The following is a 22,957-nucleotide window of genomic DNA, read 5'->3' as shown; positions in this document are numbered from 1 at the left end:
AAGAGACAAATTAAACGTTTACTTAAAAGACCCTTAGAGTGCCAAAGTCAAATACAGTGCATGTGGCATCCACAATACAAAGACAAAATAGAGCTTAAGTTTAAAATCCGTTTGGACCGCAAAGGCAATTACAGAGGCACTAGAGTTATCAAAAGGGAAAAAACATTTGCAAAGCTTACTTTAATGACACTTTGGGAATTGCCAAAGGTAAAGAAAATTATGCAGTGAGGCCTCCAGAAATTTAGAGGAAAATTGAAGAATTAATCGTAAATCCCCTTTGGCGTCTTCAAAGGCTTTACAGGATGAATATGGCATCTAAAGGGAAAGAGACAAATTAAAAGTTCACTTCTAAAATACCCTTCGGGGGTGCCAAAGTCCAATAGTTTTGCATGGTAGGCATCCAAAACTAAAAAGACAAATTAGAAGTTTAGTTTAAATACCCTTTGGCGCCGACAAAGGCAATTACCGGGCATAAAGGCACGAAAAGGAAAGAAACATTTGGGAAGCTACTTAATGCACTTGGGAGATTGCCCCCAAGGGCAGAGAATTGCGTTGAGAAACCAAAAATTTAGAGGAAAATTGAAGATTAATCTAAATCCCCTTTGGCGTCTTCAAAGTCCTTACAAGGGAAAAGTGGATCTAAAGGAAAGACCCAAATCAAAAGTTTACTTAAAAACCGTTTAGGGGTGCCAAAGTCCAATACCTTTGCATGGTGGCATCCAAAAATAAAAAGACAAATTAAAGGTTTATTTTAAATCCCCTTTGGCGCCACCAAAGGCAATTACATGGGCATGGAGGCACCAAAAGGGAAAGAAACATTTGGAAAGCTTACCTTAATGCCACTTTGGGGATGCCAAAGGGCAAGGGAATTGCGTGGAGGCATCCAAAATCTTACAGGAAAATTGAAGGATTAATCTAAATCACCTTTGGCGTCTTCAAAGGCCTTTACAGGGGAAAATTGGCATCTGAAGGGAAAGAGACAAATTAAACGTTTACATAAAAGACCGTTTAGGGGTGCCAAATTTCAATACAGCTGCATGGTGGCATCCAAAAATAAAAAGACAAATGAAAGGTTTAGTTTAAATCCCCTTTGGAGCCGCCAAAGGAAATTACATTGGCATAGAGGCATCAAAAGGGAAAGAAACATTTGGAAAGCTTACTTTAATTCCACTTTGGGGATGCCATAGGTCAAGAGAATTGCGGTGAGGCATCCAAAAATTTAGAGGAAAATTGAAGGATTAATCTAAATCCCCTTTGGCGTTTTCAAAGGCCTCTACAGGGGAATAGTGGCATCTAAAGGGAAAGACCCTAATTAAAAGTTTACTTAAAATACCCTTTGGGGATGCCAAAGTCCAATACAGTTGCATGGTGGCATCCAAAACTAAAATGACAAATTAAAGGTTTACTTTATATCCCCTTTGTGGCCGCCAAAGGCAATTAGAGGGGCATAGAGGCATCAAAAGGGAAAGAAACATATGCAAATTTTACTTTAATGCCACTTTAGGGATGCCAAAGCTCAAAAGAATTGCGATGAGGCATCCAAAAACTTAGGAGAAAATTGAAGGATTAATCTAAATCCCCTTTGGCGTCTTCAAAGGCCTTTACAGGGGAATAGTGGCATCTGAAGGGAAAGAGACAAATTAAAAGTTTACTTAAAAGACCGTTTAGGGGTGCGAAAGTCCAATACCTTTGCATGGTGGCATCCAAAAATAAAATGACAAATTAAAGGTTTATTTTAAATCCCCTTTGGCGCCACCAAAGGCAATTACATGGGCATAGAGGCACCAAAAGGGAAAGAAACATTTGGAAAGCTTACCTTAATGCCACTTTGGGGATGCCAAAGGGCAAGGGAATTGCGTGGAGTCATCCAAAATCTTACAGGAAAATTGATGGATTAATCTAAATCCGCTTTGGCGTCTTCAAAGGCCTTTACAGGGGAATAGTGGCATCTGAAGGGAAAGAGACAAATTAAAAGTTTACTTAAAAGACCGTTAAGGGGTGCCAAAGTCCAATACAGTTGCATGGTGGCATCCAAAAATAAAAAGACAAATTAAAGATTTAGTTTAACTCCCCTTTGGCGCCGCCAAAGGCAATTAGAGGGGCATAGAGGCATCAAAAGGGAAAGAAACATTTCGAAAGCTTACTTTAATACCACTTTGGGGATGCGAAAGGTCAAGAGAATTGCGTGGAAACATCCAAAAATTTAGAGGAAAATTGAATGATTAATCTAAATCCCTTTTGGCGTTTTCAAAGGCCTTTACAGGGGAATAGTGGCATTTAAAGGGAAAGACCCTAATTAAAAGTTTACTTAAAATGCCCTTTGGGGGTGCCAAAGTCCAATACAGTTGTAGGGTGGCATCGAAAAATAAAAAGACAAATAAAAGGTTTATTTTAAATCCCCTTTGGCGACGCCAAAGGCAATTACAAGGGCATAGAGGCATCAAAAGGGAAAGAAACATTTGGAAAGCTTACTTTATTGCCACTTTGGGGATGCCAAAGGGCAGGAGAATTGCATGGACGCAACGAAAAATTTAGAGTAAAATTGAAGGATTAATCAAAATCCCCTTTGGCGTCTTCAAGGGCCTTTACAGGGGAATAGTGGCATCTGAAGGGAAAAAGACAAATTAAAAGTTTACTGAAAAGACCGTTTAGGGGTGCCAAAGTCCAATACAGTTGCATGGTGGCATCCAAAAGTAAAAAGACAAATTAAAGGTTTAGTTTAAATCCCCTTTGGCGCCGCCAAAGGCAATTACACGGGCATAGAGGCATCAAAAGGGAAAGGAACATTTGGAAAGCTTTCTTTAATGCCACTTTGGGGATGCCAAAGGGCAAGAGAATTCCGTGGAGGCATCCAAAAATCTAGAGAAAAATTAAAGGATTAATCAAAATCCCCTTTGGCGTCTTCAAAGGCCTTTACAGGGGAGTAGTGGCATCTGAAGGGAAAGAGACAAATTAAACGTTTACTTAAAAGACCCTTTAGAGGTGCCAAAGTCAAATACAGTTGCATGGTGGCATCCAAAAATAAAAAGACAAAATAGAGCTTTAGTTTAAATCCTGTTTGGAGCCGCCAAAGGCAATTACAGTGGCATAGAGTTATCAAAAGGGAAAGAAACATTTGCAAAGCTTACTTTAATGACACTTTGGGAATTGCCAAAGGTAAAGAGAATTGCAGTGAGGCATCCAGAAATTTAGAGGAAAATTGAAGAATTAATCTAAATCCCCTTTGGCGTCTTCAAAGGCCTTTACAGGTGAATAGTGGCATCTAAAGGGAAAGAGACAAATTAAAAGTTTACTTAAAATACCCTTCGGGGGTGCCAAAGTCCAATAGTTTTGCATGGTGGCATCCAAAACTAAAAAGACAAATTAAAGGTTTAGTTTAAATACCCTTTGGCGCCGACAAAGGCAATTACCGGGGCATATAGGCACGAAAAGGGAAAGAAACATTTGGGAAGCTTACCTTAATGCCACTTTGGGGATGCCAAAGGGCAAGAGAATTGCGTTGAGAAACCAAAAATTTAGAGGAAAATTGAAGGATTAATCTAAATCCCCTTTGGCGTCTTCAAAGGCCTTTACAAGGGAATAGTGGTATCTAAAGGGAAAGACCCTAACTAAAAGTTTACTTAAAATACCCTTTGGCGGTGCCAAAGTCCAATACATTTGCATGGTGGCATCCAAAAATAAAAAGACAAATTAAAGGTTTATTTTAAATCCCCTTTGGCGCCACCAAAGGCAATTACATGGGCATGGAGGCACCAAAAGGGAAAGAAACATTTGGAAAGCTTACCTTAATGCCACTTTGGGGATGCCAAAGGGCAAGGGAATTGCGTGGAGGCATCCAAAATCTTACAGGAAAATTGAAGGATTAATCTAAATCACCTTTGGCGTCTTCAAAGGCCTTTACAGGGGAAAATTGGCATCTGAAGGGAAAGAGACAAATTAAACGTTTACATAAAAGACCGTTTAGGGGTGCCAAATTTCAATACAGCTGCATGGTGGCATCCAAAAATAAAAAGACAAATGAAAGGTTTAGTTTAAATCCCCTCTGGAGCCGCCAAAGGAAATTACATTGGCATAGAGGCATCAAAAGGGAAAGAAACATTTGGAAAGCTTACTTTAATTCCACTTTGGGGATGCCATAGGTCAAGAGAATTGCGGTGAGGCATCCAAAAATTTAGAGGAAAATTGAAGGATTAATCTAAATCCCCTTTGGCGTTTTCAAAGGCCTCTACAGGGGAATAGTGGCATCTAAAGGGAAAGACCCTAATTAAAAGTTTACTTAAAATACCCTTTGGGGATGCCAAAGTCCAATACAGTTGCATGGTGGCATCCAAAACTAAAATGACAAATTAAAGGTTTACTTTATATCCCCTTTGTGGCCGCCAAAGGCAATTAGAGGGGCATAGAGGCATCAAAAGGGAAAGAAACATATGCAAATTTTACTTTAATGCCACTTTAGGGATGCCAAAGCTCAAAAGAATTGCGATGAGGCATCCAAAAACTTAGGAGAAAATTGAAGGATTAATCTAAATCCCCTTTGGCGTCTTCAAAGGCCTTTACAGGGGAATAGTGGCATCTGAAGGGAAAGAGACAAATTAAAAGTTTACTTAAAAGACCGTTTAGGGGTGCGAAAGTCCAATACCTTTGCATGGTGGCATCCAAAAATAAAATGACAAATTAAAGGTTTATTTTAAATCCCCTTTGGCGCCACCAAAGGCAATTACATGGGCATAGAGGCACCAAAAGGGAAAGAAACATTTGGAAAGCTTACCTTAATGCCACTTTGGGGATGCCAAAGGGCAAGGGAATTGCGTGGAGTCATCCAAAATCTTACAGGAAAATTGATGGATTAATCTAAATCCGCTTTGGCGTCTTCAAAGGCCTTTACAGGGGAATAGTGGCATCTGAAGGGAAAGAGACAAATTAAAAGTTTACTTAAAAGACCGTTAAGGGGTGCCAAAGTCCAATACAGTTGCATGGTGGCATCCAAAAATAAAAAGACAAATTAAAGATTTAGTTTAACTCCCCTTTGGCGCCGCCAAAGGCAATTAGAGGGGCATAGAGGCATCAAAAGGGAAAGAAACATTTCGAAAGCTTACTTTAATACCACTTTGGGGATGCGAAAGGTCAAGAGAATTGCGTGGAAACATCCAAAAATTTAGAGGAAAATTGAATGATTAATCTAAATCCCTTTTGGCGTTTTCAAAGGCCTTTACAGGGGAATAGTGGCATTTAAAGGGAAAGACCCTAATTAAAAGTTTACTTAAAATGCCCTTTGGGGGTGCCAAAGTCCAATACAGTTGTAGGGTGGCATCGAAAAATAAAAAGACAAATAAAAGGTTTATTTTAAATCCCCTTTGGCGACGCCAAAGGCAATTACAAGGGCATAGAGGCATCAAAAGGGAAAGAAACATTTGGAAAGCTTACTTTATTGCCACTTTGGGGATGCCAAAGGGCAGGAGAATTGCATGGACGCAACGAAAAATTTAGAGTAAAATTGAAGGATTAATCAAAATCCCCTTTGGCGTCTTCAAGGGCCTTTACAGGGGAATAGTGGCATCTGAAGGGAAAAAGACAAATTAAAAGTTTACTGAAAAGACCGTTTAGGGGTGCCAAAGTCCAATACAGTTGCATGGTGGCATCCAAAAGTAAAAAGACAAATTAAAGGTTTAGTTTAAATCCCCTTTGGCGCCGCCAAAGGCAATTACACGGGCATAGAGGCATCAAAAGGGAAAGGAACATTTGGAAAGCTTTCTTTAATGCCACTTTGGGGATGCCAAAGGGCAAGAGAATTCCGTGGAGGCATCCAAAAATCTAGAGAAAAATTAAAGGATTAATCAAAATCCCCTTTGGCGTCTTCAAAGGCCTTTACAGGGGAGTAGTGGCATCTGAAGGGAAAGAGACAAATTAAACGTTTACTTAAAAGACCCTTTAGAGGTGCCAAAGTCAAATACAGTTGCATGGTGGCATCCAAAAATAAAAAGACAAAATAGAGCTTTAGTTTAAATCCTGTTTGGAGCCGCCAAAGGCAATTACAGTGGCATAGAGTTATCAAAAGGGAAAGAAACATTTGCAAAGCTTACTTTAATGACACTTTGGGAATTGCCAAAGGTAAAGAGAATTGCAGTGAGGCATCCAGAAATTTAGAGGAAAATTGAAGAATTAATCTAAATCCCCTTTGGCGTCTTCAAAGGCCTTTACAGGTGAATAGTGGCATCTAAAGGGAAAGAGACAAATTAAAAGTTTACTTAAAATACCCTTCGGGGGTGCCAAAGTCCAATAGTTTTGCATGGTGGCATCCAAAACTAAAAAGACAAATTAAAGGTTTAGTTTAAATACCCTTTGGCGCCGACAAAGGCAATTACCGGGGCATATAGGCACGAAAAGGGAAAGAAACATTTGGGAAGCTTACCTTAATGCCACTTTGGGGATGCCAAAGGGCAAGAGAATTGCGTTGAGAAACCAAAAATTTAGAGGAAAATTGAAGGATTAATCTAAATCCCCTTTGGCGTCTTCAAAGGCCTTTACAAGGGAATAGTGGTATCTAAAGGGAAAGACCCTAACTAAAAGTTTACTTAAAATACCCTTTGGCGGTGCCAAAGTCCAATACATTTGCGTGGTGGCATCCAAAAATAAAAAGACAAATTAAAGGTTTAGTTTCAATCCCCTTTTGAGCCGCCAAGGGCAATTAGAGGGACATAGAGGCATCAAAAGGGAAAGAAAATTTGCAAAGCTTACGTTAATGCCACTTTGGGGATGCCAAAGCTCAAAAGAATTGCGGTGAGGCATCAAAAAATTTAGAAGAAAATTGAAGGATTAATCTAAATCCCCTTTGGTGTCTTCAAAGGCTTTTACAAGGGAATAGTGGCATCTGAAGGGAAAGAGAAAAATTAAAAGTTTACTTAAAAGACCGTTTAAGGGTGCCAAAGTCCAATACCTTTGCATAGTGGCATCCAAAAATAAAAAGACAAATTAAAGATATAGTTTAAATCCCCTTTGGCGCCGCCAAAGGCAATTAGAGGGGCATAGAGGCATCAAAAGGGAAAGAAACATTTCGAAAGCTTACTTTAATACCTCTTTGGGGATGCCAAAGGTCAAGAGAATTGCGTGGAAACATCCAAAAATTTAGAGGAAAATTGAATGATTAATCTAAATCCCTTTTGGCGTTTTCAAAGGCCTTTACAGGGGAATAGTGGCATTTAAAGGGAAAGACCCTAATTAAAAGTTTACTTAAAATGCCCTTTGGGGGTGCCAAAGTCCAATACAGTTGTAGGGTGGCATCGAAAAATAAAAAGACAAATAAAAGGTTTATTTTAAATCCCCTTTGGCGACGCCAAAGGCAATTACAAGGGCATAGAGGCATCAAAAGGGAAAGAAACATTTGGAAAGCTTACTTTATTGCCACTTTGGGGATGCCAAAGGGCAAGAGAATTGAATGGACGCAACGAAAAATTTAGAGTAAAATTGAAGGATTAATCAAAATCCCCTTTGGCGTCTTCAAAGGCCTTTACAGGGGAATAGTGGCATCTGAAGGGAAAAAGACAAATTAAAAGTTTACTTAAAAGACCGTTTAGGGGTGCCAAAGTCCAATACAGTTGCATGGTGGCATCCAAAAGTAAAAAGACAAATTAAAGGTTTAGTTTAAATCCCCTTTGGCGCCGCCAAAGGCAATTACACGGGCATAGAGGCATCAAAAGGGAAAGGAACATTTGGAAAGCTTTCTTTAATGCCACTTTGGGGATGCCAAAGGGCAAGAGAATTCCGTGGAGGCATCCAAAAATCTAGAGAAAAATTAAAGGATTAATCAAAATCCCCTTTGGCGTCTTCAAAGGCCTTTACAGGAAAGTAGTGGCATCTGAAGGGAAAGAGACAAATTAAACGTTTACTTAAAAGACCCTTTAGAGTTGCCAAAGTCAAATACAGTTGCATGGTGGCATCCAAAAATAAAAAGACAAAATAGAGCTTTAGTTTAAATCCTGTTTGGGGCCGCCAAAGGCAATTACAGGGGCATAGAGTTATCAAAAGGGAAAGAAACATTTGCAAAGCTTTCTTTAATGACACTTTGGGAATTGCCAAAGGTAAAGAGAATTGCAGTGAGGCATCCAGAAATTTAGAGGAAAATTGAAGAATTAATCTAAATCCCCTTTGGCGTCTTCAAAGGCCTTTACAGGTGAATAGTGGCATCTAAAGGGAAAGAGACAAATTAAAAGTTTACTTAAAATACCCTTCGGGGGTGCCAAAGTCCAATAGTTTTGCATGGTGGCATCCAAAACTAAAAAGACAAATTAAAGGTTTAGTTTAAATACCCTTTGGCGCCGACAAAGGCAATTACCGGGGCATATAGGCACGAAAAGGGAAAGAAACATTTGGGAAGCTTACCTTAATGCCACTTTGGGGATGCCAAAGGGCAAGAGAATTGCGTTGAGAAACCAAAAATTTAGAGGAAAATTGAAGGATTAATCTAAATCCCCTTTGGCGTCTTCAAAGGCCTTTACAAGGGAATAGTGGTATCTAAAGGGAGAGACCCTAACTAAAAGTTTAATTAAAATACCCTTTGGCGGTGCCAAAGTCCAATACATTTGCGTGGTGGCATCCAAAAATAAAAAGACAAATTAAAGGTGTATTTTAAATCCCCTTTGACGCCGCCAACGGCAATTATAGGGGCATAGAGGCATCAAAAGGGGAAAGAAACATTTGCAAAGCTTACTTTAATGCCACTTTGGGGGTTGCCAAAGGTCAAGAGAATTGCGATGAGGCATCCAAAAACTTAGAGGAAAATTGATGGATTAATCGAAATCCCCTTTGGCGTCTTCAAAGGCCTTTACAGGGGAATAGTGGCATCTGAAGGGAAAGAGACAAATCAAAAGTCTACTTAAAAGACCGTTTAAGGGTGCCAAAGTTCAATACCTTTGCATGGTGGCATCCAAAAATAAAAAGACAAATTAAAGCTTTAGTTTAAATTCCCTTTGGTGCCACCAAAGGCAATTACAGGGGCATAGAGGCACCAAAAGGGAGAGAAACATTTGGGAAGCTTAACTTAATGCCACTTTGGGGATGCCAAAGGGCAAGGGAATTCCGTGGAGGCATCCAAAATCTTAGAGGAAAATTAAAGGATTAATCTAACTCCCCTTTGGCGTCTTCAAAGACCTTTACAGGGGAATAGTGGCATCTAAAGGGAAAGACCTGATTAAAAGGTTACTTAAAATACCCTTTGGGGGTGTCAAAGTCTAATACAGTTGCATGGTGGCATCCAAAAATAAAAAGACAAATTAAAGGTTTAGTTTCAATCCCCTTTTGAGCCGCCAAAGGCAATTAGAGGGACATAGAGGCATCAAAAGGGAAAGAAAATTTGCAACGCTTACTTTAATGCCACTTTGGGGATGCCAAAGCTCAAAAGAATTGCGGTGAGGCATCCAAAAATTTAGAAGAAAATTGAAGGATTAATCTAAATCCCCTTTGGTGTCTTCAAAGGCCTTTAAAAGGGAATAGTGGCATCTTAAGGGAAAGAGAAAAATTAAAAGTTTACTTAAAAGACCGTTTACGGGTGCCAAAGTCCAATACCTTTGCATAGTGGCATCCAAAAATATAAAGACAAATTAAAGATTTAGTTTAAATCCCCTTTGGCGCCGCCAAAGGCAATTAGAGGGGCATAGAGTCATCAAAAGGGAAAGAAACATTTGCAAAGCTTACTTTAATGCTACTTTGGGGATGCCAAAGGGTAAAAGAATTGAATGGACGCATCGAAAAATTTAGAGGAAAATTGAAGGATTAATCTAACCCCTTTGGCGTCTTCAAAGGCCTTTACAGGTGAATAGTGGCATCTGAAGGGAAAGAGACAAATCAAAAGTTTACTTAAAAAACCGTTTAGGGGTGCCAAAGTCCAATACCTTTGTATGGTGGCATCCAAAAATAAAAAGACAACTTAAAGATTTATTTTAAATCCCCTTTGGCGCCACCAAAGGTAATTACAGGGGCTTAGAGGCACCAAAAGGGAAAGAAACATTTGGAAAGCTTACCTTAATGCCACTTTGGTGATGCCAAAGGGCAAGGGAATTGCGTGGAGGCATCCAAAAATTTAGAAGAAAATTCAAGGAATAATCTAAATCCCCTTTGGCGTCTTCAAAGGCCTTTACAGGGGAATAGTGGCATCTACAGGGAAAGACCCTAATTAAAAGTACTTAAAATACCCTTTAAGGGTGCCAAAGTCCAATACAGATGCATGGTGGCATCCAAAAATAAAAGGAGAAAATAAAGGTTTAGTTTATATCCCCTTTCGGGCCGCCAAAGGCAATTAGAGGGGCATAGAGGCATCAAAAGGGAAAAAAACATTTGCAAAGCTTACTGTAATGCCACTTTGGGGATGCCAAAGGTCAAGAGAATTGCGGTGAGGCTTCAAAAAATTTAGAAGAAAATTGATGGATGAATCTAAATCCATTTTGGCGTCTTCAAAGGCCTTTACAGGGGAATAGTGGCATCTGAAGGGAAAGAGACAAATTAAAAGTTTACTTAAAAGACCGTTTAGGGGTGCCAAAGTCCAATACCTTTGCATGGTGGCATCCAAAAATAAAGACAAATTAAAGATTTAGTTTAAATCCGATTTGGCGCCGCGAAAGGCAATTACAGGGGCATAATAGCATGAAAAGGGAAAGAAACATTTGGAAAGCTTACTTTAATTCCACTTTGGGGATGCCATAGGTCAAGAGAATTACGGTGAGGCATCCAAAAATTTAGAGGAAAATTGATGGATTAATCTAAATCCCCTTTGGCGTCTTCAAAGGCCTTTACAGGTGAATAGTGGCATCTAAAGGGAAAGAGACAAATTAAAAGTTTACTTAAAATACCCTTCGGGGGTGCCAAAGTCCAATAGTTTTGCATGGTGGCATCCAAAAATAAAAAGACAAATTAAAGGTTTAGTTTAAATATCCTTTGGCGCCGCCAAAAGTAATTACCGGGGCATAGAGGCACCAAAAGGGAAAGAAACATTTGGGAAGCCTACCTTAATGCCACTTTAGGGATGCCCAAGGGCAAGAGAATTGCGTGGAGACATCCAAAAATTTAGAGGAAAATTGAAGGATCAATCTAAATCCCCTTTGGCGTCTTCAAAGCCCTTTACAGGGGAATAGTGGCATCTAAAGGGAAACACCCTAATTAAAAGTTTACTTAAAATACCCTTTGGCGGTGCCAAAGTCCAATACAGTTGCATGGTGGCATCCAAAATTAAAAAGACAAATTAAAGGTGTATTTTAAATCCTTTTTGGTGCCGCCAAAGGCAATTACAGGGGCATAGAGGCATTATAAGGGAAAGAAACATTTGGATAGCTTACTTTAATGCCACTTTGGGGATGCCAAAGGTCAAGAGAATTGCAGTGAGGCATCCAAAAATTTAGAGAAAAATTGAAGGATTAATCTAAATCCCCTTTGGCGTCTTCAAAGGCCTTTACAGGGGAATAGTGGCATCTAAAGGGAAAGACCGTAATTAAAAGTTTACTTAAAATACCCTTTGGGGGTTCCAAGTGTCCAATACAGTTGCATGGTGGTATCCAAAAATAAAAAGACAAATTAAAGGTTTATTTTAAATCCCCTTTGGCGCCGATAAAGGCAATTACAGGGGCATAGAGGAATCAAAAGGGAAAGAAACATTTGGAACGCTTACTTTAATGCCACTTTGGGGATGCCAAAGGGCAAGAGAATTGCATGGACGCATCGAAAAATTTAGAGGAAAATTGAAGGATTAATCTAACTCCCCTTTGGCGTCTTCAAAGGCCTTTACAGGGGAATAGTGGCATCTGAAGGGAAAGAGACAAGTTAAAAGTTTACATAAAAGACCGTTTAGGGGTGCCAAAGTCCAATACCTTTGCATGGTGGCATCCAAAAATAAAAAGACGAATTAAAGCTTTAGTTTAAATCCCCTTTGTCGCCACCAAAGGCTATTACCGGGGCATAGAGGCACCAAAAGCGAAAGAAACATTTGGGAAGCTTATCGTAATGCCACATTGGGGATGCCAAAGGGCAAGGGAATTGCTTGGAGGCATCCAAAAATTTAGAAGAAAATTGAAGGATTAATCTAAATCCCCTTTGGCGTCTTCAAAGGCCTTTACAGGGGAATAGTGGCATCTGAAGGGAAAGAGACAAATTAAAAGTTTACTTAAATGACCGTTTAGGGGTGTCAAAGTCCAATACCTTTGCATGGTGGCATCCAAAAATAAAAAGACTAATTAAAGATTTAGTTTAAATCCCCTTTGGGGCCGCCAAAGGCAATTAGAGGGACATAGAGGCATCAAAAGGGAAAGAAACATTTGCAAAGCTTACTTTAATGCCACTTTGGGGATGCCAACGGTCAAGTGAATTGCGGTGAGGCATCCAAAAATTTAGAGGAAAATTGAGGGATTAACCTAATTCCCCTTTGGCGTCTTCAAAGGCCTTTACAGGGGAATATTGGCATCTTAAGGGAAAGAGACAAATTAAAAGTTTACTTAAAATACTCTTCAGGGGTGCCAAAGTCCAATACAGTTGCATGGTGGCATCCAAAAATTAAAGAAAAATTAAAGGTTTTCTTTAAATCCCCTTTCGGGCCGCCAAAGGCAATTAGAGGGGCATAGAGGCATCAAAAGGGAAAGAAACATTTGCAAAGCTTACTTTAATATCACTTTGGGGATGCTAAAGGTCAAGAGAATTGCGGTGAGTCATCCAAACATTTAGAGGAAAATTGAATGATTAATCTAAATCCACTTTCGCGTCTTGAAAGGCCTGTACAGGGGAATAGTGGCATCTAAAGGGAAAGAGACAAACTAAAAGTTTACTTAAAATACCCTTCGGGGGTGCGAAAGTCCAATACAGTTCCATGGTGGCATAGAAAAATAAAAAGATAAATTAAAGGTTTACTTTAAATCCCCTTTGGCGCCGCCAAAGGCAATTACCGGGGCATAGAGGCACCAAAAGGGAAAGAAACATTTGGGAAGCTTACATTAATGCCACTTTGGGGATGCCAAAGGGCAAGAGAATTGCGTGGAGACATCTAAAAATTTAAAGGAAAATTGAAGGATTACTCTAAATCACCTTTGGCGTCTTCAAAGGCCTTTACAGGGGAATAGTGGCATATAAAGGGAAAGACCCTAATTAAAAGTTTATTTAAAATACCCTTTGGGGGTGCCAAAGTCAAATACAGTTGCATGGTGGCATCCAAAAATAAAAAGACAAACTAAAGGTTTATCTTAAATCCCCTTGGCGCCGCCAAAGGCAATTAAAGGGACATAAAGGCATCAAAAGGGAAAGAAACATTTGCAAACCCTTTTTAATGCCACTTTCGGGGCTGCCAAAGGTCAAGAGAATTGCGGTGAGGCATCCAAAAATTTAGAAAAAAATTAAAGGATTAATCTAAATCCCCTTTGGCGTCTTCAAAGGCCTTTACAGGGGAATAGTGGCATCTGAAGGGAAAGAGACAAATTAGAATTTACATAAAAGACCGTTTAGGGGTGCCAAAGTCCAATACCTTTGCATGGTGGAATCCGAAAATAAAAAGACAAATTAAAGCTTTAGCATGAATCCCATTGGCGCCACATAAGGCAATTACAGGGGCATAGAGGCACCAAAAGGGAAATAAACATTTGGGAAGCCTACCTTAATGCCACTTTGGGGATGCCAAATGGCAAGGGAATTGCGTGGAGACATCCAAAATCTTAGAGGAAAATTGAAGGATTAATCTAAATCCCCTTTGGCGTCTTCAAAGGCCTTTACAGGGGAATAGTGGCATCTAAAGGGAAAGACCCTGATTAAAAGGGTACTTGAAATACCCTTTGGGGGTGCCAAAGTCCAATACAGTTGTATGGTGGCATCCAGAAATAAAAAGACAAATTAAAGGTTTACTTTAAATCCCATTTGGGGCCGCCAAAGGCAATTAGAGGGGCATAGAGGCATCAAAAGGGAAAGAAACATTTGCGAAGCTTACTTTAATGCCACTTTGGGGATGCCAAAGCTCAAGAGAATTGCGGTGAGGCATCCAAAAATTTAGAGGAAAATTGAAAGTTTAATCTAAATCCCCTTTGGCGTCTTGAAAGGCCTTTACAGGGGAATAGTGGCATGTGAGGGGAAAGAGACAAATTAAAAGTTTACTTAAAAGACCGTTTAGGGGTGCCAAAGTCCAATACCTTTGCATATTGGCATCCAAAAATAAAAAGACAAATTAAAGATTTAGTTTAAATCCCCTTTGGCGCCGCTAAAGGCAATTAGAGGGGCATAGAGGCATCAAAAGGGAAAGAAGCATTTGCAAAGCTTACTTTAATGCCACTTTGGGGATGCCAAAGGGCAAGAGAATTGCATGGACGCATCGAAAAATTTAGAGGAAATTGAAGGATTAATCTAACTCCCCTTTGGCGTCTTCAAAGGCCTTTACAGGGGAATTGTGGCATCTGAAGGGAAAGAGACAAATTAAGAGTTTACTTAAAAGACCGTTTAGGCGTGCCAAAGTCCAATACAGCTGCATGGTGGCATCCAAAAATAAAAAGACAAATGAAATGTTTAGTTTAAATCCCGTTTGGAATCGCCAAAGGTAATTACAGGGGCATAGAGGCATCAAAAGGGAAAGAAACATTTGCAAAGCTTAATTTAATTCCACTTTGGGGATGCCAAAGGTCAAGAGAATTGCGGTGAGGCATCCAAAAATTTAGAAGCAAATTGAAGGATTAATCTAAATCCCCTTTGGCGTCTTCAAAGGCCTTTACAGGGGAATAGTGGTATCTAAAGGGAAAGACCCTAAGTAAAAGTTTACTTAAAATACCCTTTGGGAATGCCAAAGTCCAATACAGTTGCATGGTGGCATCCAAAAATAAAAAGACAAATTAAAGGTTTTTTTTTTAAATCCCCTTTGGGGCCGCCAAAGGAAATTAGAGGGGCATAGAGGCATCAAAAAGGAAAGAAACTTTTGCAAAGCTTACTTTAATGCCACTTTGGTGATGCGAAAAGGTCAAGAGAATTGCAGTGAGGCATCCAAAAATTTAGAAGAAAATTGAAGGATTAATCTAAATCCCCTTTGGCGTCTTCAAAGGCCTTTACAGAGGAATAGTGGCATCTGAAGGGAAAGAGACAAATCAAAAGTTTACTTTAAAGACTCTTTAGAGGTGCCAAAGTCCAATACAGTTGCATGGTGGCATCCAAAATTAGAAAGACAAATTAGATGTTTAGTTTAAATCCTCTTTTTGGCCGCCAAAGGCAATTAGAGGGGCATAGAGGCATCAAAAGGGAAAGAAACATTTGCAAAGCTTATTTTAATGCCACTTTGGGGATTCCAAAGGTCAAGAGAATTGCGGTGAGGCATCCAAAAATTTAGAGGAAAATTGAAGGATTAATCTAAATCCCCTTTGGCGTCTTCAAAGGCCTTAACAGGGGAATAGTGGCATCTAAAGAGAAAGAGACAAATTAAAAGTTTACTAAATGTACCTTTCGGGGGTGCAAAAGTCCAATACAGTTGCATGGTGGCATCCAAAAATAAAAAGACAAATTAAAGGTTTACTTTAAATCCACTTTGGCGCCGCCATAGGCAATTACAGGGGCGTAGAGGCACCAAAAGGGAAAGAAACATTTGGGAAGCTTAACCTTAATGCCACTTTGGGGATGCCAAAGGGCAAGAGAACTGCGTGGAGACATCCAAAAATTTAGAGGAAAATTGAAGGATTAATCTAAATCCCCTTTGGCGTCTTCAAAGGCCTTTACAGGGGAATAGTGGCATCTAAAGGGAAAGACCCTAATGAAAAGTTTACTTAAAATACCCTTTGGGGGTGCCAAAGTCCAATACAGTTGCATGGTGGCATCCAAAAATAAAAAGACAAATTAAAGGTTTATTTTAAATCCCCTTTGGCGCCGCCAAAGGCAATTACAGGGGCATAGAGGCATCAAAAGGGAAAGAAACATTTGGAAAGTTTACTATAATGCCACTTTGTAGATGCCAAAGGGAAAGAGAATTGCATGGACGCATCGTAAAATTTAGAGGTTAATTGAAGGATTAATCTAACTCCCCTTTGGCGTCTTCAAAGGCCTTTACAGGGGAATAGTTGCATCTGAAGGGAAAAGGACAAATTAAAAGTGTACCTAAAATACCGTTTAGGGGTGCCAAAGTCCAATACCTTTGCATGGTGGCATCCAAAAATAATAAGACATATTAAAGCTCTAGTTTAAATCCCCTTTGGCGCCACCAAAGGCAATTTCAGGGGCATACAGGCACCAAAAGGGAAAGAAACATTTGGGAAGTTTACCTTAATGCCACTTTGGGGGCTGCCAAAGGGCAAGGGAATTGCGTGGAGGCATCCAAAATATTAGAGGAAAATTGAAGGATTAATCGACATCCCCTTTGGCGTCTTCGAAGGCCTTTACAGGGGAGTAGTGGCATCTGTTGGGAGAGAGACAAATCAAAATTTTACATAAAAGACCGTTTAGGGGTGCCAAAGTCCAATACAGCTGCACGGTTGCATCCAAAAATAAAAAGACAAATGAAAGATTTAGTTTAAATCCCATTTGGAGCCGCCAAAGGCAATTACAGGGTCATAGAGGCATCAAAAAGGAAAGAAACATTTGCAAAGCTTACTTTAATGCCACTTTGGGGATGCCAAAGGTCAAGAGAATTGCGGAGAGGCATCCAAAAATTTAGAAGAAAATTGAAGGAATAATCTAAATCCCCTTTGGCGTCTTCAAAGGACTTTACAGGGGAACAGCGGCATCTAAAGGGAAAGACCCTAATTAAAAGTTTACATAAAATACCCTTTGGGGGTGCCAAAGTCCAATACAGTTGCATGGTGGCATCCAAAAATAAAAAAACAAATTAAAGGTTGAGTTTAAATCCCCTTTGGGGCCGCCAAGGGAAATTAGAGGGGCATAGACGCATCAAAAAGGAAAGAAACATTTGCAAAGCTTACTTTAATGCCACTTTGGGGATGCCAAAGCACAAGAGAATTGCGGGGAGGTATCCAACAATTTAGAAGAAAATTGAACGAATAATCTAAATCTCCTTTGTCGTCTTCAAAGGCCTTTACAGGGGAATAGTGGCATCTGAAGGGAAAGAGACAAATTAAAAGTTTACTTAAAAGACCGTTTAGGCGTGCCAAAGTCCAATACCTTTAATTGGTGGCATCCAAAAATAAAAAGACCAATTAAAGATTTAGTTTAAATCCCCTTTGGAGCCACCAAATGCAATTACAAGGGCATAGAGGCATCAAAGGGGAAAAAAAACATTTGCAAAGCTTACTTTATTGCCAGTTTGGGGATGCCAAAGGTCAAGAAAATTACGGTGAGGCATCCATAAATTTAGAGGAAAATTGAAGGATTAATCTAAATCCCCTTTGGCGTCTTCAAATGACTTTACAGGGGAATAGTGGCATCTAAAGGGAAAGACCCTAATTAAAAGTTTACTTAAAATACCCTTTCGGGGTGCCAAAGTCTAATACAGTTGCATGGTGGCATCCAAAAATAAAAAGACAAAATAAACGTTTAGTTTAAATCCCCTTTGGGGCCACAATAGGCAATTAGAGGGGCATAGAGGCATCAAAAGGGAAAGAAACATTTCCAAAGCTTACTTTAATGCCACTTTGGGGATGCCAAAGGTCAAGAGAATTACGGTGAGGCATCCAAAAATTTAGAGGAAAATTGAAGGATTAATCTAAATCCCCTTTGGCGTCTTCAAAGACCTTTACAGGGGAATAGTGGCATCTGAAGGGAAAGAGACAAATTAAAGGTTTACTTAAAACTCCGTTTAGGGGTGCCAAAGTCCAATACCTTTGCATGGTGACATCCAAAAATTAAAAAGAGTAAAGATTTAATTTAAATCCACTTTGGCGCCGCAAAAGGCAATTACAGGGGCATAGAGGCATCAAAAAGGAAGGAAACATTTCGAAACCTTACTTTAATACCACTTTGGGGTTGCCAGAGGGCAAGAGAATTGCGTGGAGACATCCAAAAATTTAGAGGAAAATTGAAGGATTAATCTAAATCCCCTTTGGCGTCTTCAAAGGCCTTTACAGGGGAATGGTGGCATCTAAAGGGAAGGACCCTAATGAAAAGTTTACTTAAAATACCCTTTGGGGGGTTCCAAAGTCCAATACAGTTGCATGGTGGCATCCAAAAATAAAAAGACAAATTAAAGGTTTATTTTAAATCCCCTTTGGCGCCGCCAAAGGCAATTACAGGGGCATAGAGGCATCAAAAGGGAAAGAAACATTTGGAAAGCTTACTATAATGCCACTTTGTAGATGCCAAAGGGAAAGAGAATTGCATGGACGCATCGTAAAATTTAGAGGAAAATTGAAGGATTAATCTAACTCCCCTTTGGCGTCTTCAAAGGCCTTTACAGGGGAATAGTTGCATCTGAAGTGAAAAGGACAAATTAAAAGTGTACCTAAAATACCGTTTAGGGGTGCCAAAGTCCAATACCTTTCCATGGTGGCATCCAAAATTAAAAAGACATATTAAAGCTTTAGTTTAAATCCCCTTTGGTGCCACCAAAGTCAATTACAGGGGCATAGAGGCAGCAAAAGGGAAAGAAACATTTGGGAAGTTTAACTTAATGCCACTTTGGGGGCTGCCAAAGGGCAAGGGAATTGCGTGGAGGCATCCAAAATCTTAGAGGAAAATTGAAGGATTAATCGACATCCCCTTTGGCGTCTTCGAAGGCCTTTACAGGGGAGTAGTGGCATCTGAGGGGAAAGAGCCAAATCAAAATTTTACATAAAATACCGTTTAGGGGTGCCAAAGGCCAATACAGCTGCACGGTGGCATCCAAAAATAAAAAGACAAATGAAAGATTTAGTTTAAATCCCATTTGGAGCCGCCAAAAGCAATTACAGGGTCATAGAGGCATCAAAAGGGAAAGAAACATTTGCAAAGCTTACTTTAATGCCACTTTGGGGCTGCCAAAGGTCAAGAGAATTGCGGTGAGGCATCCAAAAATTTAGAAGAAAATTGAAGGATTAATCTAAATACCCTTTGGCGTCTTCAAAGGACTTTACATGGGAACAGCGACATCTAAAGGGAAAGACCCTAATTGAAAGTTTACTTAAAATACCCTTTGGGGGTACCAAAGTCCAATACAGTTCCATGGTGGCATCCAAAAATAAAAAGACAAATTAAAGGTTTAGTTTAAATCCCCTTTGGGGCCGCCAAGGGCAATTAGAGGGGCATAGACGCATCAAAAAGGAAAGAAACATTTGCAAAGCTTACTTTAATGCCACTTTGGGAATGCCAAAGGTCAAGAGAATTGCGGGGAGGTATCCAACAATTTACAAGAAAATTGAACTATTAATCTAAAGCCCCTTTGGCGTCTTCAAAGGCCTTTACAGGGGAATAGTGGCATCTGAAGGGAAAGACACAAATTAAAAGTTTACTTAAAAGACCGTTTAGGCTTGCCAAAGTCCAATACCTTTGCATGGTGGCATCCAAAAAAAAAAAAAAAAAAATTAAAGATTTATTTTAAATCCCCTTTGGAGCCACCAAAGGCAATTACAGGGGCATAGAGGCATCAAAAGGGAGAAAAACATTTGCAAAGCTTACTTTGTTGCCACTTTGGGGAAGCCAAAGGTCAAGAGAATTGCGGTGAGGCATCCATAAATTTAGAGGAGAATTGATGAATTAATCTAAATCCCCTTTGGCGTCTTCAAATGACTTTACAGTGGAATAGTGGCATCTAAAGGGAAAGACCCTAATTAAAAGTTTACTTAAAATACCCTTTGGGGGTGCCAAAGTCCAATACAGTTGCACGGTGGCATCCAAAAATAAAAAGACAAATTAAACGTTTAGTTTAAATCCCCTTTGGGGCCACCAAAGGCAATTAGAGGGGCATAGAGGCATCAAAAGGGAAAGAAACATTTCCAAAGCTTACTTTAATGCCACTTTGGGGATGCCAAAGGTCAAGAGAATTACGGTGAGGCATCCAAAAATTTAGAAGAAAATTGAAGGATTAATCTAAATCCCCTTTGGCGTCTTCAAAGGCCTTTACAGGGGAATAGTGGCATCTGAAGGGAAAGATAAATTAAAAGTTTACTTAAAACTCCGTTTAGGGGTGCCAAAGTCCAATACCTTTGCATGGTGACATACAAAAATAAAAAGAATAAGGATTTAATTTAAATCCACTTTGGGGCCGCCAAAAGTAATTACAGGGGCATAGAGGCATCAAAAAGGAAAGAAACATCTCGAAACCTTACTTTAATACCACTTCGGGGTTGCCAGAGGGCAAGAGAATTGCGTGGAGACATCCAAAAATTTAGAGGAAAATTGAAGGATTAATCTAAATCCCCTTTGGCGTCTTCAAAGGCCTTTACAGGGGAGTGGTGGCATCTGAAGGGAAAGAGACAAATTAAAATTTTACATAAAATACCGTTTAGGGGTGCCAAAGTCCAATACAGCTGCACGGTGGTATCCAAAAATGAAAAGTCAAATGAAAGATTTAGTTTAAATCCCATTTGGAGCCGCCAAAGGCAATTACAGGGGCATAGAGGCATAAAAAGGGAAAGAAACATTTGCAAAGCTTACTTTAATGCCACTTTGGGGATGCCAAAGGTGAAGAGAATTGCGGTGAGGCATCCAAAAATTTAGAGGAAAATTAAAGGATTAATCTAAATCCCCTTTGGCGTCTTCAAAGGACTTTACAGGGGAATAGTGGCATCTAAAGGGAAAGACCCTAATTAAAAGTTTACTTAAAATACCCTTTTGGGGTGCCAAAGTCCAATACAGTTGCATGGTCGCATCTAAAAATAAAAAGACAAATTAAAGGTTTACTTTAAATACCCTTTGGGGCCGCCTAAGGCAATTAGAGGGGCATAGAGGCATCAAAAGGGAAAGAAACATTTGCAAAGCTTACTTTAATTCCACTTTGGGGATGCCAAAGGTCAAGAGAATTGCGGTGAGGTATCCAAAAATTTAGAAGAAAATTGAAGGATTAATCTAAATCCCCTTTGGCGTCTTGAAAGGCCTTTACAGGGGAATAGTGGCATCTGAAGGGAAAGAGACAATTTAAAAGTTTACTTAAAAGACCGTTTAGGGGTGCCAAAGTCCAATACCTTTGCATGGTGGCATCCAAACATAAAAAGACAAATTAAAGATTTAGTTTAAATCCCTTTTGGAGCCGCCAAAGGCAAGTACATGGGCATAGAGGCATGAAAAGGGAAAGAAACGTTTGGAAAGCTTACTTTAATGCGACTTTGGGGATGCCAAAGGGCAAGAGAATTGCATGGACGCATCGAAAAATTTAGAGGAAAATTAAAGGATTAATCTAACTCCCCTTTGGCGTCTTCAAAGGCCTTTACAGGGGAATATTGGCATCTGAAGGGAAAGAGACAAACTAAAAGTTTACTTAAAAGACCGTTTAGGGGTGCCAAAGTCTAACCCCTTTGCATGGTGGCATCCAAAAATAAAAAGACAAATTAAAGCTTTAGTTTAAATCCCCTTTGGCGCCACCAAAGGCAATTACAGGGGCATAGAGGCACCAAAAGTGAAAGAACCATTTGGAAAGCTTACCTTAATGCCATTTTGGGGATGCCAAAGTGCAAGGGAATTGCGTGGAGGAATCCAAAATCCTAGAGGAAAATTGAAGGATTAATCTAAATCCCCTTTGTCGTCTTCAAAGGCCTTTACAGGGGAGTAGTGGCATCTGAAGGGAAAGAGACAAATTAAAATTTTCTATAAAAGACCGTTTAGGGGTGCTAAAATCCAATACAGCTGCATGGTGGCATCCAAAAATAAAAAGACAAATGAAAGGTTTAGTTGAAATCCCCTTTGGAACCCCCAAGGTCAATTACAGGGGCATAGAGGCATCAAAAGGGAAAGAAACATTTGCAAAGCTTACTTTAATGCCACTTTGGGGATACCAAAGGTCAAGAGAATTGCGGTGAGGCATCCAAAAATTTAGAGGAAAATTGAAGGATTAATCTAAATCCCCTTTGGCGTCTTCAAAGGCCTTTACAGGGGAATAGTGGTATCTGAAGGGAAAGACCCTAATCAAAAGTTTACTTAAAATACCCTTTGGGGGTGCCAAAGTCCAGTACAATTGCATGGTGGCATCCAAAAATAAAAAGACAAATTAAAGGTTTATTTTAAATCCCATTTGGCGCCGCCAAAGGCAATTACAGGGGCATAGAGGCATCATAAGGGAAAGAAACCTTTGGGAAGCTTACTTTAATGCCACTTTGGGGATGCCAAAGGTCAAGAGAAGTGCGGTGAGGCATCCAAAAATTTAGAGAAAAATTGAAGGATTAATCTAAATCCCCTTTGGCGTCTTCAAAGGCCTTTACAGGTGAATAGTGGCATTTAAAGGGAAAGAGATAAATTAAAAGTTTACTTAAAATACCCTTCGGGGGTGCCAAAGTCCAACACAGTTGCTTGGTGGCATCCAAAAATAAAAAGACAAATTAAAGGTTTCTTTTAAATCCCCTTTGGCGCCGGCAAAGGCAATTACAGGGGCATAGAGGCATCAAAAGGGAAAGAAACATTTGGAAAGCTTACTTTAATGCCACTTTGGTGATGCCAAAGGTCAAGAGAGTTGCAGTGAGGCATCCAACAATTTAGAGGAAAATTGAAGGATTAATCTAAATCCCCGTTGGCGTCTTCAGAGGCCTTTACAGGGGAATAGTGGCATCTGAAGGGAAAGAGACAAATTAAAAGTTTACTTAACAGACCGTTTAGGGGTGCCAAAGTCCAATACCTTTGCATGGTGGCATCCAAAAATAAAAAGACAAATTAAAGATTTAGTTTAAATCCCCTTTGGCGCCGATAAAGGCAATTACAGGGGCATAGAGGCATCAAAAGGGAAAGAAACATTTCGAAAGCTTACTTTAATACCACTTTGGGGATGCGAAAGGGAAAGAGAATTGCGTGGAGACATCCAAAAAATTTAGAGGAAAATTGAAGGATTAATCTAAATCCCTTTTGGCGTCTTCAAAGGCCTTTACAGGGGAATAGTGGTATATAAAGGGAAAGACTCTAATTAAAA

The 22,957-nt window shown here is 39.7% G+C and overlaps 2 long non-coding RNA genes across 2 annotated transcripts in view; both read right to left on the bottom strand.

The window, feature by feature from the left end:
• Positions 1-3,790: 3,790 nt before the first annotated feature.
• LOC139747969 (uncharacterized) lies at positions 3,791-16,371 on the bottom strand. Its single transcript, XR_011712493.1, has 3 exons — positions 16,242-16,371; positions 4,769-4,901; positions 3,791-3,917 (listed from the first exon to the last, which is right to left on the bottom strand). It is a non-coding gene; the product is annotated as an uncharacterized lncRNA (long non-coding RNA).
• Positions 16,372-18,537: 2,166 nt separating this feature from the next.
• Positions 18,538-22,957, bottom strand: part of LOC139747967 (uncharacterized) — a 132,047-nt gene continuing 127,627 nt past the window's right edge. Inside the window, exons 4-6 of the long non-coding RNA XR_011712490.1 lie at positions 21,487-21,619; positions 20,175-20,307; positions 18,538-18,671 (exon numbers count right to left, since the gene is read on the bottom strand). This is a non-coding gene — a long non-coding RNA (uncharacterized lncRNA). The remainder of the gene's footprint in view (positions 18,672-20,174; positions 20,308-21,486; positions 21,620-22,957) is intronic.

Source organism: Panulirus ornatus, chromosome 71 (genome assembly GCF_036320965.1).
Source record: "Panulirus ornatus isolate Po-2019 chromosome 71, ASM3632096v1, whole genome shotgun sequence".
Lineage (NCBI taxonomy): Eukaryota > Metazoa > Arthropoda > Malacostraca > Decapoda > Palinuridae > Panulirus > Panulirus ornatus.
Note: the sequence above shows the minus strand (reverse complement) of the source record. Positions and strands in the feature narration are given on the sequence as shown.